Genomic DNA, 6,479 nt, shown 5'->3' with positions numbered 1-6,479 from the left:
TCGTTGGAAAGCTCTTTGGCAGCCGCTCGCGTGGCCCCACAGCCCGTGGGGCTGCGGGCTTTGCGGCGGCCGTCAGCCTCGGCGCCACCGGCGCCCAGGTGGGGCCGCTGCGCCAGCCTGCAACGTATTTTCCGGTAGGGCCGCGTCTCTGGCGACAGCTCCCACGCCCGAAGAGCCAGGAGGGAAAGCCGTGCCTCATTGGAAAGCTCTTTGGCAGCCGCTCGTGTAGCCCCACAGCCCGTAGGGCTGCGGGCTTTCCGGCGGCTGTCAGCCTCAGCGCCACCGGCGCCCACGTGGCACGACCGCGCCAGCCTGCGAAGCATTTTCCGGTAGGGCCGCGGCTCTGGCGACAGCTCCCACGCCCGAAGAGCCAGGAGGGAAAGCCGTGCCTCGTTGGAAAGCTCTTTGGCAGCCGCTCGCGTGGCCCCACAGCCCATGGGGCTGCGGGCTTTGCAGCGGCCGTCAGCCTCGGCGCCACCAGCGCCCACGTGGCGCCGCCGCGCCAGCCTGCGAAGCATTTTCCGGTAGGGCCGCGGCTCTGGCGACAGCTCCCACGCCCGAAGAGCCAGGAGGGAAAGCCATGCCTCGTTGGAAAGCTCTTTAGCAGCCGCTCGCGTGGCCCCAGAGCCCGTGGGGCTGCGGGCTTTCCGGCGGCCGTCAGCCTCGGCGCCATCGGCGCCCACGTCGGGCCGCCGTGCCAGCCTGCAAAGCATTTTCCGGTAGGGCCGCGGCTCTGGCGACAGCTCCCACGCCCGAAGAGCCAGGAGGGAAAGCCGTGCCTCGTTGGAAAGCTCTTTGGCAGCCGCTCACGTGGCCCCACAGCCCGTGGGGCTGCGGGCTTTGCGGCGGCCGTCAGCCTGGGCGACACCGGCACCCAGGTGATGCCGCCCCGCCAGCCTGCGAAGCATTTTCCGGTAGGGCCGCGGCTCTGGCGACAGCTCCCACGCCCGAAGAGCCAGGAGGGAAAGCCGTGCCTCGTTGGAAAGCTCTTTGGCAGCCACTCGCGTGGCCCCACAGCCCGTGGGGCTGCGGGCTTTGCGGCGGCTGTCAGCCTCGGCGCCACCGGCGCCCACGTGGCGCGACCGCGCCAGCCTGCGAAGCATTTTCCGGTAGGGCCGCGGCTCTGGCGACAGCTCCCACGCCCGAAGAGCTAGGAGGGAAAGCCGTGCCTCGTTGGAAAGCTCTTTGGCAGCCGCTCGCGTGGCCCCACAGCCCGTGGGGCTTCGGGCTTTGCGGCGGCCGTCAGCCTCGGCGACACCGGCGCCCAGGTGGGGCCGCCGCGCCAGCCTGCAAAGAATTTTCCGGTAGGGCCGCGTCTCTGGCGACAGCTCCCACGCCCGAAGAGCCAGGAGGGAAAGCCGTGCCTCGTTGGAAAGCTCTTTGGCAGCCGCTCACGTGGCCCCACAGCCCATGGGGCTGCGGGCTTTGCGGCGGCCGTCAGCCTCGGCGCCACCGGCGCCCACGTGGGGCCGCTGCGCCAGCCTGCAAAGTATTTTCCAGTAGGGCCGCGTCTCTGGCGACAGCTCCCACGCCCGAAGAGCCAGGAGGGAAAGCCGTGCCTCATTGGAAAGCTCTTTTTCAGCCGCTCGTGTAGCCCCACAGCCCGTAGGGCTGCGGGCTTTCCGGCGGCTGTCAGCCTCAGCGCCACCGGCGCCCACGTGGCACGACCGCGCCAGCCTGCGAAGCATTTTCCGGTAGGGCCGCGGCTCTGGCGACAGCTCCCACGCCCGAAGAGCCAGGAGGGAAAGCCGTGCCTCGTTGGAAAGCTCTTTGGCAGCCGCTCGCGTGGCCCCACAGCCCATGGGGCTGCGGGCTTTGCAGCGGCCGTCAGCCTCGGCGCCACCAGCGCCCACGTGGCGCCGCCGCGCCAGCCTGCGAAGCATTTTCCGGTAGGGCCGCGGCTCTGGCGACAGCTCCCACGCCCGAAGAGCCAGGAGGGAAAGCCATGCCTCGTTGGAAAGCTCTTTAGCAGCCGCTTGCGTGGCCCCAGAGCCCGTGGGGCTGCGGGCTTTCCGGCGGCCGTCAGCCTCGGCGCCATCGGCGCCCACGTCGGGCCGCCGTGCCAGCCTGCGAAGCATTTTCCGGTAGGGCCGCGGCTCTGGCGACAGCTCCCACGCCCGAAGAGCCAGGAGGGAAAGCCGTGCCTCGTTGGAAAGCTCTTTGGCAGCCGCTCACGTGGCCCCACAGCCCGTGGGGCTGCGGGCTTTGCGGCGGCCGTCAGCCTGGGCGACACCGGCACCCAGGTGATGCCGCCCCGCCAGCCTGCGAAGCATTTTCCGGTAGGGCCGCGGCTCTGGCGACAGCTCCCACGCCCGAAGAGCCAGGAGGGAAAGCCGTGCCTCGTTGGAAAGCTCTTTGGCAGCCACTCGCGTGGCCCCACAGCCCGTGGGGCTGCGGGCTTTGCGGCGGCTGTCAGCCTCGGCGCCACCGGCGCCCACGTGGCGCGACCGCGCCAGCCTGCGAAGCATTTTCCGGTAGGGCCGCGGCTCTGGCGACAGCTCCCACGCCCGAAGAGCCAGGAGGGAAAGCCGTGCCTCGTTGGAAAGCTCTTTGGCAGCCGCTTGCGTGGCCCCAGAGCCCGTGGGGCTGCGGGCTTTGCGGCGGCCGTCAGCCTCGGCGACACCGGCGCCCAGGTGGGGCCGCCGCGCCAGCCTGCAAAGAATTTTCCGGTAGGGCCGCGTCTCTGGCGACAGCTCCCACGCCCGAAGAGCCAGGAGGGAAAGCCGTGCCTCGTTGGAAAGCTCTTTGGCAGCCGCTCACGTGGCCCCACAGCCCATGGGGCTGCGGGCTTTGCGGCGGCCGTCAGCCTCGGCGCCACCGGCGCCCACGTGGGGCCGCTGCGCCAGCCTGCAAAGTATTTTCCGGTAGGGCCGCGTCTCTGGCGACAGCTCCCACGCCCGAAGAGCCAGGAGGGAAAGCCGTGCCTCATTGGAAAGCTCTTTTTCAGCCGCTCGTGTAGCCCCACAGCCCGTAGGGCTGCGGGCTTTCCGGCGGCTGTCAGCCTCAGCGCCACCGGCGCCCACGTGGCACGACCGCGCCAGCCTGCGAAGCATTTTCCGGTAGGGCCGCGCCTCTGGCGACAGCTCCCACGGCCGAAGAGCCAGGAGGGAAAGCCATGCCTCGTTGGAAAGCTCTTTGGCAGCCACTCGCATGGCCCTAAAGCCTGTGGGGCTGCGGGCTTTGCGGCGGCCGTCAGCCTCGGCGCCACCGGCGCCCAGGTGGGGCCGCCGCGCCAGCCTGCGAAGCATTTTCCGGTAGGGCCGCGTCTCTGGCGACAGCTCCCACGCCCGAAGAGCCAGGAGGGAAAGCCGTGCCTCATTGGAAAGCTCTTTGGCAGCCACTCACATGGCCCCACAGCCCATGGGGCTGCGGGCTTTCCGGCGGCCGTCAGCCTCGGTGCCACCGGCGCCCACGTGGCACGACCGCGCCAGCCTGCAGAGCATTTTCCGGTAGGGCCGCGTCTCTGGCGACAGCTCCCACGCCCGAAGAGCCAGGAGGGAAAGCCGTGCCTCGTTGGAAAGCTCTTTGGCAGCCGCTCGTGTGGCCCCACAGCCCGTGGGGCTGCGGGCTTTGCGGCGGCCGTCAGCCTCGGCGACACCGCCGCCCAGGTGATGCCGCCGCGCCAGCCTGCGAAGCATTTTCCAGTAGGGCCGCGTCTCTGGCAACAGCTCCCACGCCCGAAGAGCCAGGAGGGAAAGCCTTGCCTCGTTGGAAAGCTCTTTGGCAGCCGCTCGCGTGGCCCCTCAGCCCATGGGGCTGCGGGCTTTGCGGCGGCCGTCAGCCTCAGTGCCACCGGCGCCCACGTTGCGCCGCCGCGCCAGCCTGCGAAGCATTTTCCGGTAGGGCCGCGGCTCTGGCGACAGCTCCCACGCCCGAAGAGCCAGGAGGGAAAGCCGTGCCTCGTTGGAAAGCACTTTGGCAGCCGCTCGCGTGGCCCCACAGCCCATGGGGCTGCGGGCTTTGCGGCGGCCGTCAGCCTCGGCGCCACCGGTGCCCACGTCGGGCCGCCGCGCCAGCCTGCGAAGCATTTTCCGGTAGGGCCGCGGCTCTGGCGACAGCTCCCACGCCCGAAGAGCCAGGAGGGAAAGCCGTGCCTCATTGGAAAGCTCTTTGGCAGCCGCTCGTGTAGCCCCACAGCCCGTAGGGCTGCGGGCATTCCGGCGGCTGTCAGCCTCAGCGCCACCGGCGCCCACGTGGCACGACCGCGCCAGCCTGCGAAGCATTTTCCGGTAGGGCCGCGTCTCTGGCGACAGCTCCCACACCCGAAGAGCCAGGATGGAAAGCCGTGCCTCGTTGGAAAGCTCTTTGGCAGCCGCTCGCGTGGCCCCACAGCCCATGCGGCTGCGGGCTTTGCGGCGGCTGTCAGCCTCGGCGCCACCGGCGCCCACATTGCGCCGCTGCGCCAGCCTGCGAAGCATTTTCCGGTAGGGCCGCGGCTCTGGCGACAGCTCCCACGCCCGAAGAGCCAGGAGGGAAAGCCATGCCTCGTTGGAAAGCTCTTTGGCAGCCGCTCGCGTGGCCCCACAGCCCATGGGGCTGCGGGCTTTGCGGCGGCCGTCAGCCTCAGCGCCACCGGCGCCCACGTTGCGCCGCCGCGCCAGCCTGCGAAGCATTTTGCGGTAGGGCCGCGTCTCTGGCGACAGCTCCCACTCCCGAAGAGCCAGGAGGGAAAGCCGTGCCTCATTGGAAAGCTCTTTGGCAGCCGCTCGCGTGGCCCCACAGCCCGTGGGGCTGCGGGCTTTGCGGCGGCCGTCAGCCTCAGTGCCACCGGCGCCCAGGTGATGCCGCCGCGACAGCCTGCGAAGCATTTTCCGGTAGGGCCGCGTCTCTGGCAACAGCTCCCACGCCCGAAGAGCCAGGAGGGAAAGCCGTGCCTCGTTGGAAAGCTCTTTGGCAGCCACTCGCGTGGCCCCACAGCCCGTGGGGCTGCGGGCTTTGCGGCGGCCGTCAGCCTGGGCGACACCGGCGCCCACATGGCGCCGCCGCGCCAGCCTGCGAAGCATTTTCAGGTAGGGCCGCGTCTCTGGCGACAGCTCCCACGCCCGAAGAGCCAGGAGGGAAAGCCGTGCCTCATTGGAAAGCTCTTTGGCAGCCGCTCGTGTGGCCCCACAGCCCGTGGGGCTGCGGGCTTTGCGGCGCCTGTCAGACTCAGCGCCACCGGCGCCCAGGTGATGCCGCCGCGCCAGCCTGCGAAGCATTTTCCTGTAGGGCCGCGTCTCTGGCAACAGCTCCCACGCCCGAAGAGCCAGGAGGGAAAGCCGTGCCTCATTGGAAAGCTCTTTGGCAGCCGCTTGCGTGGCCCCACAGCCCGTAGGGCTGCGGGCTTTCCGGCAGCTGTCAGCCTCAGCGCCACCGGCGCCCACGTGGCACGACCGCGCCAGCCTGCGAAGCATTTTCCGGTAGGGCCGCGTCTCTGGCGACAGCTCCCACGCCCGAAGAGCCAGGAGGGAAAGCCGTGCCTCGTTGGAAAGCTCTTTGGCAGCCGCTCGCGTGGCCCCACAGCCCAGGGGGCGGCGGGCTTTCCGGCGGCCGTCAGCCTGGGCGACACCGGCGCCCACGTGGGGCCGCCGCGCCAGCCTGCGAAGCATTTTCAGGTAGGGCCGCGGCTCTGGCGACAGCTCCCACGCCCGAAGAGCCAGGAGGGAAAGCCGTGCCTCGTTGGAAAGCTCTTTGGCAGACGCTCGCGTGGCCCCACAGCCCGTGGGGCTGCGGGCTTTGCGGCGGCCGTCAGCCTGGGCGACACCGGCGCCCAGGTGGGGCCGCCGCGCCAGCCTGCGAAGCATTTTCCGGTAGGGCCGCGGCTCTGGCGACAGCTCCCACGCCCGAAGAGCCAGGAGGGAAAGCCGTGCCTCGTTGGAAAGCTCTTTGGCAGCCGCTCGCGTGGCCCCACAGCCCGTGGGGCTTCGGGCTTTGCGGCGGCCGTCAGCCTCGGCGCCACCGGCGCCCAGGTGGGGCCGCCGCGCCAGCCTGCAAAGAATTTTCCGGTAGGGCCGCGTCTCTGGCGACAGCTCCCACGCCCGAAGAGCCAGGAGGGAAAGCCGTGCCTCGTTGGAAAGCTCTTTGGCAGCCGCTCGTGTAGCCCCACAGCCCATGGGGCTGCGGGGTTTGTGGCGGCCGTCAGCCTCTGCGCCACCGGCGCCCACGTTGCGCCGACACGCCAGCCTGCGAAGCATTTTCTGGTAGGGCCGCGGCTCTGGCGACAGCTCCCACGCCCGAAGAGCCAGGAGGGAAAGCCGTGCCTCGTTGGAAAGCTCTTTGGCAGCCGCTCGCGTGGCCCCACAGCCCTTGGGGCTGCGGGGTTTGCAGCGGCCGTCAGCCTCGGCGCCACCAGCGCCCACGTGGCGCCGCCGCGCCAGCCTGCGAAGCATTTTCCGGTAGGGCCGCGGCTCTGGCCACAGCTCCCACGCCCAAAGAGCCAGGAGGGAAAGCCATGCCTCGTTGGAAAGCTCTTTGGCAGCCGCTCGTGTAGCCCCACAGCC

This window comes from Larus michahellis, unplaced genomic scaffold (genome assembly GCF_964199755.1).
Source record: "Larus michahellis unplaced genomic scaffold, bLarMic1.1 SCAFFOLD_38, whole genome shotgun sequence".
Classification (NCBI taxonomy): domain Eukaryota; kingdom Metazoa; phylum Chordata; class Aves; order Charadriiformes; family Laridae; genus Larus; species Larus michahellis.
Note: the sequence above shows the minus strand (reverse complement) of the source record.